The 13,424-nt window shown below is 39.1% G+C and overlaps 1 protein-coding gene across 3 annotated transcripts in view; it reads left to right on the top strand.

Annotated features, from left to right (window-relative positions):
* Window positions 1-13,424, top strand: part of RAPGEF4 (Rap guanine nucleotide exchange factor 4) — a 153,419-nt gene that overhangs the window by 44,233 nt on the left and 95,762 nt on the right. The window lies entirely within an intron of this gene.

Genomic DNA, 13,424 nt, shown 5'->3' with positions numbered 1-13,424 from the left:
GTCACTTGAGTGTCTGCAAAAAGGGGAGGCAGGGATAAATGGAAACTGAATAATCATTGATTGCTAGTCTGCAAATTAAATTTAAAAAGTTTTTGCAGTAAATCTTATTTCAGATCTTTTTTTTTTTTTTTTTTTTTTTTTTTTTAAACTAAATTAGGTTATCTTATTTAAATTGAGGCTACAATATAGCAAACAAATGTGTGAAAAGATTCTGGATATCCCATGTTTCCAGCTCTACCAGACTATAAAGATGTTGATTGTTGCTACAAGGGAATATCTTAACTGTAGAAATCAGAGCAGCATGTTTAAGTAATACATGGGAAAGTAAAAGGGAAAAGTGGAATACTACTGTTCAGGTGTTACAGTGATGCTTTGTTCAAAGAAAAAAGTATACAGTAAAAGCTACTGATGTAGAATCTTATGTTGTCTCTCATGGCTTTAGGAAAAGAGACAGGCTTTTTTTTTTTTTTTTTTTTTTTTTTTTTTTTGGAAAGGGCAGGTTTTGCTGTGCACTCTGAAAGTGGGATATTTTTGGAAGCATGTTTAAAAAAAAACAAAACAAAAACAATAATACTTTACATATTTACTTATTTTTAGGGAGAGTTAGGGTGCTTCAAGCAAATTTATGGAATATGAAAAAGGAGGAGTGAAGGATGCCTCAGTGATAGGAACTTGAGAAAGTAAGTGTGAAGATACAGAAAAACACCTATTTATTTTTTGTTTTGTGGCTATGGCCAAGTGTAATAACAGGAGGCTTAGAAAGTAGCCTGCATTTAATTGACAAATGGATTTTTTTTGTTGCAAGTGAAAAATGTGTAAGTAGTTGTATCTGCCATACAGACAGTTGTATGGCAAGAAGAACAAGAGGTGGGAATGGAGAAACGGAAAGGTGAGGCTTTATGTCAAAAAAAAAAAAAAAAAAGTTAGTTCTTCCCAGCATTATAAATAACCAGCCTGGTTAGCTGACAGATGAAATGTGGACCAAGTGATGAGCTTATTTTTGTGCAGGATATGCATGTGCATGATCACACAGGCTCTTGGTTGTACTCAGCCCCTGAAGCTGCTGAGGTCCCATTGGGAACATGTAACTTTACATTCTGACTTGGCAAAAAAAAAAAAAAAAAAAAAAAAAGGAAAGATGTATGGCAGATGTATGGCAACAGGAAGCATGGAGGATTTGGTGGTTTCTTGGATGTCGCTTCTGTTTTCATGTACCCAATGTGGTATTAAGTTGTAAACTCCATGGCAGACTGATTATATTCTTGTAACACGTGAAAAATGTAATAATCTGGCTCCAGTTAATGGAGTTCTGCTTCTGTTACTAAAATAGAGAGGACCTTTTTTTTCTGAGTTCATTGGAACAGCAGGCGAGTATTCTGTTTTACAGAGATAATAAAACAAGTAAATAGTTTTCCTTTTCTTGTAACTGGACAAAATTTATAAAGATTTAGAAGGCCAAAGTTACCGTGAACAGTTCAAAACTGCTACATATGAACACAACTACAGATTGTTGGCATATTGTGATCTTAAAACAAACACTTGCTTCTCTGTATTTCTGTGAAGTTTCATAATGTAGTCACTTAAATTATGTGCTAAATGAATTACATTGTATATGGTAAAACTGGGCTTAGGTCGTGTTTTCTATTAAGTTTTCTTTTTAGCTGAAGAAACAAAAAGTACTGAGTGTATTTTGTAGGCCAGATTTGACCGTGTGTGCAGTTTTTATTAGTCAAGAGAAGGCACATCCTCTCACTCTAGAGTGAAATTCTGGATTTATCTATTATGCTGAGTGTTTTGCTGTTACCTGTAAACTCTCTCACTAGACTCCAACCTGGTCTTTATTTCTACTTTCAGTTTTAATCAATAAATTTATGCTAATTATAGTTTCTTGTACTTGAGAGAAAAGTGTGCTAATGGACACCATTCCCTGCACTTTCGGAGCAGCAGGGGATTTGTTGATGCAGACTTCAGTATATTGAATTTGCTTATACCTATGATATTCAGGCAACAACATACAATAGGAGCAAGAATATTTTGGTGGAAAAGCTCCTATTTATTAACGTTACCAGTGCAAGGCCTGAATCCTTAAAGCAGCATGTGCCCTATTGTGGTATCTCACACAGGCTATCAAAATACCTGAGTATAATCATAGGATTTCAAACTGTTTTGATTAGATGGCATTTATTTTAGTTTTCTGTCTACAGAACAGCACAACTGCTTAAAGCTAAAAGTTTGGCATCTTCCATCTCAGTGTTGGTCACAGAAGAAACCTGTATTGCCCCAAGAAGAGGTCCTTCGAGCTCTGTGATACCAAAGGAGAGAATGTACTGCATTGCTTCAACAAATATGTTGTGTTCCTATCCCGAATCTTGCCTGATCTCCTCCCCAGACTAAGGTGTGACATGGCTTTTTTTGTTTCTTGCTCTTCCTTGTCCTTCTTGGGTTCTAGTCACCTCTGATGAGAAGACCATTTCCCAACTAGCCCAGGTGACCTGAGAACTGTAGTTCGTTGAAGTATGCCAGAAAAGCTCTTATCTTACTTTATCCATGCAGGCCTAAGAGCTCATTGATTTCTTCCTAAGTTCAATAATCACTAATCTGTCCGCTGAATTGTGTCTGGAATGCTCTGTATCACCACCAACTTCCTGTGTAAGATGTTAACTCGCAAGCTGTGGTATAGAAAGCAGCTACAGATCAACTCATACTTTCACGTCAGTTACCACATGAAGTACACTTTGAAAATTGTGTTCAACAACTTTGTCCTTGGGCAGCGTTGCACGTGCTGTGAAGAGATACGTATGGTAATTGTCTCAACAAAGTGAATTCCCATCTGTTATCAGTTTCTTCTAGGAAGACAATCTCTGGAAGGAGCAAGAGAATTTTACATGTAATTGGATTATAATACAAATAATACCTGTTACAGCTGGCAGGATAACTGAATTAATTTATGCCCTGATTAGGTCCTCCAACCCAATCTTCAAACCTGTGTTGAAAATAACTTCATGTTTATAAATTTTTATGGAAGAAGATCATACATGGAAAGGAATTGCTTTGGTGTCACTCCTTCTAGCTTTCAAGTTGTCTTCCCAGCCTTGCTAAATGCTGCCCCTGAAGTGGATTTCTTTCAGAACGTTGTGCACTGCATGGTACTAGACTCTGCCGGGGCACATACAGCAGGGTTAGCCAACAGATAACTTCTAAGGACAACCACTTGCCTGATCTTTCAGTCTTGTTTAATGGAGATTTAGAATGAAAATATGTTCAAAGAGGGCATCATGCAGACTGATATCTATAACTCTGCTGTTCGCTGAAAATCCTGATTAGGGTGACAGTGACTTGTGAAGCTTTATGAAGCTTTTTACAATTTTTGTTACCTCTCTATTATTATCCTGGAAAGTAAATAGTTACATATTGGATAACCATATGGATGATGTGTTGGTATATTTTAAGAAGATTGCTCAGATGGCTTGGAGCCCACAGTGGCAGTGCCAGGATTTTTATGTACTGAAGATCTAAACAAATAACTGAAAGACGGAGGGGATAATCGCTGAAAGGAAGAGGGAGCAATAAAACTTAGAGCTCACCTTTAGCATTGGTGATGGGGATCAAGGCTGTGGAAGAAGTGTAGCATGGCTTCTTGTAGTGCAGTTGCTCCATCTCCCAGTTACCTTCCCTGTTTGAGCAGCGTAGGTGGCTGTTCCTGGTTTCTGTTCCCAGCACTGTGCTGCCAGTGCTGCTGCTGCATGCTCCTGCCTCAGTTGTTCAGCTGAACTTACCAGGAGGAGGTAGTGGAGACTCAGACTGAACTTTTCAACTACAAGTCTGTACAAACCCCATTTTTTGATTTACTGTGACCATTTTGTTGATAACAGGGCCATTGAATAATCTGACGTTGTTTTTCGTTAGGACTGATGTTGAGTGGTGGAAGGAAGAAAGGAGGCAGAAAGAAAGGTGTGGGGAAAAATACAAAGAAAAATCTTGAGGTATTGAGTAATTCCATAATGATGGTATCTGTTACCATTTTTGTTCAGTGTTTGAACACTGCTTATGCATATTAGCAATCTGTTTGAGTGAGAAAGGACCCTGTCAACCCAGTCCACTCACCATGCTGTAAATGTAACCTTGGTGAAAGAAAGGAACTGTTTGAAACACTGATATCTTTTAGTCAGGATTTATCATGATCTGTAAATCACGTAATTCTTATAACAAGAAGCCTTCAGATGTTTTAAACCTTGGCAATTTTTCATCCATCAAGGAGATTTGAGAAAGACCAAGGCAGCAAGTGTTCTCTCAGACTAGACAAAGTGGGCTGTTGTATATCAGGAGCTGCATTTCCTATTTTGCTGCTTCTGCCAGAAATTCTTTTGTCAGAAACTTTGTCATTTGAGCTTTTATCTGTTTTGAGGGGAAGGAAGTTAAACATCCCAGTTAACATCACCATCACTGCAACAGTAATTCTGCAGACAGTGGAAGACTATGGAAAACTGATAATTGCACACAAATGCCTAATTTCCCCTGGCCGCAATGAGGAGAGAGAGAATTGTCAGCTCCATTTTACAGTGGGGAGATACTTCAGTGCAGGTCTGTGCTTTTAATATTAAAGTAACCTGTGGAGAATTCTGAATAAGCCAGGGTGGCAAGTATATTAGTTCCATGTCTGTTACTATTTGCTGTATTGCTACATATACAGTTAACTGTCACAACTAATGCTGTTTTATGTTACTAAATCTTCCTCTTTGAGAGAGCAAGAGTACAGGTCAGATTTCTCAGGAACTTTTTAAAAATTATTATTATTTTTAGTGTATTCACAAAGTTTCCCAACAAGTTTGGATACAAGAATTAAAACCTTGCCTTCTTTAACCTCAATAGGTATGAACAAACCATCTGGGTTTCAGTGGGAAAACTCTTGCATGCATTTGAGTGGAGAATTTGACCAAGAGTCAAGAAAGAAAGCTGGAAGTTTCAATATGAGACAGGCTATTTTTATTTTTATTTTTTTACCATGTGATAACAGTGTTTCTGACTTCTGAGTTCCCTACTCTTCGGGCAGTCTATTGTTAATAGAGAGTATTTGAATGTCAGTGTGGAGCTCAGCTTGCTGAGGGTTAGTGTGCAGCACTCAGCAGTCAGAGATCTCTCTCATTTGTTGCTAGTCCTATCAAGAACTACTACTGTGGTGAATGGCAGCATTCCAGACTGCGTCTCAGTCACATGGATTATTCTTTCAAGCAATGCTTGTCTGGGGAAAAGACTATCTGGGGCTTGAATTTGAAGGGCCTTTCACAGTTTTGGTGTACTTAGCTGAGAAGAACGATCAATCCTTTATGCATGTGTAGCTGCTGAAAGTGTTTAATATGTTTGCTCTCTGAGAAGAGTCCATGCCTGGGGTCAAAGTAACATAAAATACATCTCATTTTTTTTCCCTATTTTTTTTCCCCCAAATTAAGGTTTATGTGCTAATAACTTCATGGCAGTGATGACTAAAATGCATATTATCTTTGATGTATCTGTTTGTGGCCATCTTTGAAAGTGCCTAGCACCTGTCTGAAGATTTTGTGACATTCATGCAGTAGTGGTGCTAGTAGTGGCAGGTGTGTGGAGTGTTGTGGAACAGGAAGGTTCAGTAGGGATGAAACAGAGACTTCCTGAAGGAGATGGAGCACTGGAAGACAAACAGAAAGCTGTTAACACAATATAGCTGTCACTTCAAACATGTGGAGAACATGTGGTCAAATGCCTTTTGCATTTGCATTTTTGCATTCTTTGTTATGTTGAGAACACTTGTTCCTATCAAACAGAGTCTTGCAGGCACTGATATGACTTTTCAGCCCCCTAATTCACAGTACTTTTACTCACATGTGCATATAATCCAAATAATTTAAGCACAAAAATCCTGTGCAGAAAGGATTTTATTCAAACAAAATAAAATAAACCACAACCCCCTCTGATGTTAATGCTCCAAAGGAAACCCAAGTATCTCCTGGGATTAATGAGTAGGTGGGAGGAGTTCATTGCCTCAGGCATAGCCAAGGGCCATTAATTCCGGCTAGTCATTAATCCTCATGTAATGCCCTATGCTAATGCCACAGTTCCTGTTACAACACAGAAATAGAATTGACTGACCTATGGATTTGGATGGGTTATGTTATTCTTATAATGATCACTTATATTTCTAAATGCTTATCACTATAGCGTTGGACAGAGTTTCAGTTTATAATCTTCATGTCTTTCCAGAGAGTTAATGCATTGTGCATTACTCATATGGAAGCCTGAAATGGTAGTGTTAGTATTCCATTCTGTCCTAGCCTTTAAATAAATATTGAAGCAGTCTTGGTAGAGAAAAAATTGGTATCAATATCCTCTAAGGATGATTAGCATACATATTCTCACATTTAGAGAAAATGAAAATTGAACATATAACTCCTTTACTCTGTGGTTGCCATGTAAGGCTAAGTGCAGTTTAAATTGCATTCATTTTAGTTGTTTGTTTGATTAAAAAAAAAAAAAAAAGCTCCTGAAATTTTAATGAAATAATTTCAATACCCAAAGAAATAGTGATAAAGGACAGACTAGTTATAAACTATTTAGATGCAGCTGCCATCACATGCCCTTTACATGTGTGCTCATACACTTGGTGCTATACAATAAAAGTATTGCTGGGTAGATCTTAAAATGCAGGAGAAAAAAGTTCAAGGCCAAGCCCCCAGCTTAGCAGATCATGTGAACACACATGACTCTAAGCAGCACAGAACTTAGCTAGTAAACAGCAGCTGTAAGAAATGTCAGAATGCTAGAGTTGTATCTCTGTTTAAATTCTCCTAAAATGTTTTTTCTCAAGAAGAAGGTTATTAACTTGACCTTTACATAGAGTCCTTCTTTGTCAGAGATGCCAAAGCACTTTACAGATGCAGAGATTGAGTATTGACATGCATATGTCAGAAGGAAAGCTCACTGCATAGTGATAGTACAGAGCTTTGGAAATGCAGAAGTACAACTACAGATGGGCTTGACTACCACATTCTCTGAAAAACCATACAGCAGTACTGCATAGCAGCTCAGGTCGGGAAGTGTGGGATACTTTACTCAGCTGAAAATATAGGTGAGTTAACAAAGTTAGACTGTACGAGAACACTGGTGAACTTTTTAAAAAGAGAAGAAGCTGAGCTTTCTATAATAAGCACTTGTGGTGAAGACATAGATTGTATTGCTGAAACATGAAATTCCTGTACTACATTGGTTCCAAGAAAAAGGGTATGGGATTGTATGGGGGCGGATTTAGGATAAATAACCACTTCCTACAGTGCTATCTGTGCTCATTATTTACCCAGCTGGGCCTTGTTTAGTTTGTGAATTTAAAATTGATCATAGCAGAGTATGTTGGAGCATGTTAGAGTAAAAGAGGAGGATGAGGCTAGACTGTCTCTTGTTATACCAGAATTGCTTGAAATTTATAGAAGTTGTATTCAAACTTTAAAAAGGATGTTATGGAAACAGGTTTGTGTTCATGTACGTGTGTGTGTATATATATATTCTTTTTTCCTCGTTGTGAAATTTCATTGACACTTGTGTTCATCTCACACACAGAGGGAAAAGAGCCTCGAGCTCTTTCATTTTACAAAGCCTCGCTGGAATTCTCTTCCATTCAGTGGTGATGGCCAGTTCTAACATTACAGCACCTTGCCTTGAAAACCAGCATTTTCAAGACAGGCATTTTTCAGTGTTATACATTATTCATTTTCCTTCCTTTGGTTTTCTTTGCTGTTAGTTTGTTTTGCCACTGTGCAGGAGGAGGAGAGATGAGGGAAGGAGGAGGTGGTAGCACTCTTCCTCTTCTCACTGTCCATTTTCCCCCTTTTCCCTGGCTCAGAATGAATTTTGTACTGTTTATGGAGCTGTCAGAAACAAGGGGTGGGAGGAAGGAAGAGGAGGGGAGGACAAAGTGAGAATGGGAGGAAACCTTTGCTCTCTGATGTCACTGTAAGTCAAACATGCAGCCATTCACCCTTCTGACAGTTACTGTAATGTAAATTAGGCTGTTTTAGGGCATGATGAGGATTTCCTCTTTCACAACTGGGAGTTAGCTAATAGTCTTCATTTAATTCCTCTGTGAATTAAGAATTTTTAAAATCTTAAATAGAGTGAAAACTAATCCCTTGGAGTCTGTACTTGCCAGTGCTGAGCTGAGATGATCCTGGTGTTCCACAAAGGTGTGGGTGAGGTTTTGTCCAACACTCTGCATTGGCCTAAGCAGATCCACAGAGGATTGTACTATCTGACAGCGTGTGCATGGTACTGAAAAGTTTGTACGGAAATAGGGGAACGCATCTTTTTCCCAGGAACTTGAGAGTAGTTTTCTTTACCTTTTTCTTATAAGATCTCATGCTGGTTTATCATCCATGGAGTCTGGAGTATTCCAGACTTCTGTTTCAAAGGTTGTTCTATGGATAGGAGCATCTGAAACCAAATGGAGATTTTGTGGAGGTCTGTGCAGACCTAGCTCAGTAGCGTTTAGTGTGTGTTGGATATGAACAGTTGGAGGGCTGCAATACCAGTACATACAGAAACAACTGGAAACCACTGGGTTAAACCCTTCCAAAGATGGCAGTGACTTCTGGAACACTTCAGACATGGAGCAGAGAGGGACCAGCAGTCCTTGTGTGTTGTTTCCAAAGAGACATGTCACTGCAGTTTGATGCTGACTTTTTACCATTTGAATATATCTGGTTTGAGTTTCCTTTTCCTTTGAAAGGACTTCCAAATATTTTTAAACTTCCTTCCTGATGTTTGTCTTTTTTCCAGATTCCAAAATTAGATCAAGTCACATTTCCTCATGGAACTTCGGGTGCAAGGAAGCACCGAGCTTTTGCAGCCCCTAGTCTGAAGTTGCCTGCTCCAGTAGATGACCTGCGCTGTCATGCACGCTATCCAAAACAATTGGACAATGGCAAACTTTTAAAGTCAATGCATGTCCTGATTATTGTCCTGTCCCCCTCAGTTTGTGCATTCTGACTCTTGCTTGATGTCGCTGAGTCCTGTTTATTGAAAATAACATTTAATCCATGACTTGCCTGCTGCATTCTTGTTTGACCTGTTAACTGTTAAGCCAAAAAAATTATTTCAAGAATGGACTTGTCAAAGGGAGCATATCTCCTCCCTTCAAAGACCTCTGAGGATGAATATTTGATTAAAACGTGACTGCAGCATTAAAATGGATGCCCTGTGTCTTTTTGTAAATGAACGACTAGTGAACTCGTGGACTGTCTAGCTTTTAATTGGCAAATTATTCAGCAAGTGTTTCAGGGGGAATTGCAGGGGAGGGTGGGAAGTTAGTTGATTTTTAGATAAATTCATTACAACTTCTATTCCTAGTGCTAGTTTGAAGATAATTAAATCCCAAGATAGATCTACAGACAGTTTAAATTTCCCCTCTGGAAATGTGCAATAAAACCCCAGGCCTGAGGTGGGCAACCCACAGCAAAAAAGGATGTTAGGCTTGTGGTCATCTTAGCTGTGACTGTACTCATGACCCATGCAGCTCCCACACCAGCCTTTTCCTCTGTCTGCTTCTTTCTTTGAGCTCCAGTGAATGGCTGCTGATAAAATCTGCTCTCAAAAGGGCATGGAAACCAAATGCCTGCCTGTTTTAAATGCCTGCCTGTTTTTCTACTCTGATGGGTCACAAGGACAGCCAAATAATTAGATATGCTTATGAGCTTTACAGAAGGCTCTAGGACAGTTAGTGCAGAGGGAAAAGAATAGATAGACATCCTGTACAGTTGCCTAAATGCACTGCTGGAACTCTAATGGAAAAGATGATGAAATGGGGTATCGGGACATGGAAAGTAGCATAGTTTGAATTAGTTAATTTAAGTTTGTTTGAAAGTTGTGATAGCAATTTGTGAAGAGAATACATGTAGACTGTCCCATTTGATGCGTATGAGTTCAGTGTTGCTATCTTTGTTTCTGTAAGTAATGTGATCCAATGTAACAGCACATGATAACTAGGATGTAACACAAAAGGTTCTGGAAATAGTCCAAATGTGTTACATACTGGGTCATTCTGGCACACTTGCTAAGATCATTGACTAATTTTCTTTTCTCAGTAGTTGTCTGCTATCAACTTAGTAGAAACAAAACAGCTCAAAATATTGTAAAAATTGAAGAACAAAGCCTGAAGGGTTACTGTTATTTTCAAAGAACTCTTTCAAACCAGAAAGCTTGGTAGAGGTGTGATATGCAGGCAACCTATAGAACCTAGGTTCTCCCTGCCCTGTGAACAGGCCAAAGGGTAGTGGTGCCAGCTCCAGTCAGATTCTTTTTAACATGCTCTGTGATCTGGAAGACAAACAATTAGAAATGGCTGGCTGATCTGGGTATTCATCTTTGTACAGTCAGAAACAAGACAGCGCATACAAATTCAGGGTGGACAGGAGGGTCAATTGTTATTTTAGTTCTTCTTTCAGTAGAAAAAGACTCATTATTTTTATGAGAAGAAAGATTATACAAATCGATCTTGAATCACCTTTATGTTGTAGCAATACAGTTTTCTTTTCTGGCTGATGTTAATTAAATTGCTTCAGTGAGATGCTCTGAATTGTAGTAGGGAGTGGAATATACGCAGTATGTATGTGTGTGTAATCTTTGCATTGAAAGATTGCTAAGGTGTTAGATATAAGATACAAAATATATATGTTAACATTGGAAAGCAAGCCAAGTGATCTTTTTTTTTTATTTTTTCTAGGAGTTTTATGGTGTTTTGGTTATTTCTGCAAATGTCTAACTGGATATGGTCTTTTCTGGAAAAAAAAAAAAAAAGCAGCTATTTGCTCAACTTACAAAGAGGCTGATTGCAGTGTTCTCTCAATGTTTGCATTGCCGCTTTCTGGATATATTTTTTTTTTTTTTTTTTTTTTCTGTCTGCAGCAATTTCTGAAAGATTTAAATTTATTCATTAATCCCCGTCCACTGCAGGAACCTGCCCCCCTTCCATTTTTGCAGACCAGATGAAGATGATGACATGTTGGGCACAGGAATAGGAGTCACCACCTGGGCAGGCTGTATGCCTTTGTTAGGTTGAATGCTTTGTATTGTGGAGCCACTGCCTACAGCCATGGGCTGCATGGGAAGGTGTGAAGAGTTGAACGTAGTCTGCATTTGCACTGTTTTTTTAGGAAAGGAATCACAAGAAATGAGATTTATAGACAGAGTAACATCATGCATTGCCACTCAGTCTCATCAATGTCTACTGAGTTTTAAAACTGGATGTGTAGGTGATTATCTACTGATGTGGACTAAGGTGTGAGAGAGAGGGAAGAGGGTGCAAGAGGAGGCCTGCAAGAGGATGGTGTTGAATAGCTACATCCACTATTGCTTGAACTTCTTGAAGTGTAAATTAGATATAGTTACACCTGAATGAAAGCTTAGCATTTGAGATCTTTGTTGATGTAAGCCTTACTATGTTAGGGGAAGAAGAACTTTTCAAAAAATACTGCTATAATTTTTATTTATAGTTACAAAAAGTCTGTAAAAACACTTCCCTGCCTAACATTAAAGTCCTGCTGGTTTCATTCCAAGTGCAATCCTCTTAGGTCTCCCTGAGTTTAGCCAGTACCTTTGAGTTTATTAATATTAATGGTTTCTGTCACCTCTTAAAAGGACGCTGAACAGGTTTCCAGCAGTCTACAAAATCTATTTTGAATCACAATCACAGGATTGTCAGAAAGGTTTTTGAATCTGGGCTGACCTTGCCATTGGATAGCAATGCCCTAAAAACATAAACTGGCTGCCATTGTTGCTGTAGGTCTGCTCCTTGTGGAAATTTCTGGGATTAATCATATGACCTGTTAACAAGACATACAATAGTACCTCATTTGCTTTAACAATTTGAAGTCAGTGTCAGCTGTATGTATCACGTACATTCATAATTTAAATTATAATGGTATGCAGCAATAGCTCAGTGAAAATGTGTTTAGAAAAAATGTACATGGTAGATAAAATTTTTGGTCTAACCTAAATGTCCAGGCTGCAGGTATGTTGTTGAATTCAGACAGAATGGAGACCTGGGAGGAATATATAGTCCCCACTGCTGGTCAGTAATTATTTCAGTTGTAATGAAATTTAAATAAAAATTCCTGCTGGTGTCTCACTAATGGTCCTGGCCTTTCTCTGGGCAGAACACTTCCGAAATGCAGTTTGTTATAACAGAGTTTCACCAGCTTCCCTCCAGCTTGCTCACAATAGGAAAATTTAGTTTTCCAGTTAGCCAGGAGAGACTTTTCAGTCCCTAGTTACCCTTGTGCCCAAGTTCCAATTTTTGTGCCTGCTTGCTCACCCTTAGCTGTATTCATCCCCCAGGGAGATGGTGCTGGCTTGCCAGACTGGAGTTGCCCTGAGCAGCCAGCATAATGGTTCAAATTAGGGCTGCTGTTCTCAGAAGCTGCCTCTGACACTAAGGGAAACAGAATTGGCCTAGTGCTTACCACACTGAAAAAAGCCATCCTCTTTGGAAAAAGCATTTTAATTCTGAATAAAACATTGGGCTGGCTTTTACCTCATGAATAGCGCTTTATTCCACTTCAATAAATATCAGTACCGACAAGCAACTACATCGTGTCGTGACCTTACGTAAGTGTATGGCAAGGTTCCAAGTTAATTTCCACAAATGCACAGGACAGGTTTTTGTAGGTATTTGACCCTTAGGTAGGCAGTGCTCCTGCAGACAGGGCCGGTAAAACAACCTGGCAAATATCCAAGCTCCATGGACTAGTCCTGGCTTCACAGACACCACCAGGACCTCAGGTACTTCGTGCCCAGGCTCCTTAACATGGCTGAGTGCTGACAGACAGCTGAAGAGCTAGGATTTTGTACAAAGGTTTGAAAGGCAATGTTGCTCTTTGTTAATAGGGAAAGTTCAAGAAATTACAAGTGGCTGGAAGGCCACATCTTCTGGTAGTTTGAATCTAGCCTCTCATCCTACTTGTGCTCTCTCGTCCCCTGGGAAGGGATGTTTACATGTGCGTGCAACAAGGGAAACCAGGAAACTACCTGCCTCAGCGGGCCTCCAATCCAGGCAGTCTGCTCAGTGCTCGAACAGCCTGAACGAAACACCGAGCTCTTCATCTCCTGCCACTTTATAAGCTTCTAACATTACTCTAAGATCATTCCCTGCCCAATCCCACCCGACAGTTACATGCCCTTATCAGGTTCTGTCATTGCAAACGTGAACTTCATCGTGATTCCCTGGTTTGAGATTGCATTTTAATAGAGGATTATCTTCATTTAATAGCCCTCTTTTTGGAGTTGGAAGCTTGATAAAGTTCCGAACTTGACATGGAAACCCCAAGTTGTCATATACTTCTTGTGGGATTATTAAGAGGGCCAATGGTTGGGTAACTGTGTCTCAAATGCTGAAATGTCTTTAAATT

Source organism: Aythya fuligula, chromosome 6 (genome assembly GCF_009819795.1).
Source record: "Aythya fuligula isolate bAytFul2 chromosome 6, bAytFul2.pri, whole genome shotgun sequence".
NCBI classification, from domain to species: Eukaryota; Metazoa; Chordata; class Aves; order Anseriformes; family Anatidae; genus Aythya; species Aythya fuligula.
This window is presented reverse-complemented; position numbering and strand designations above follow the sequence as displayed.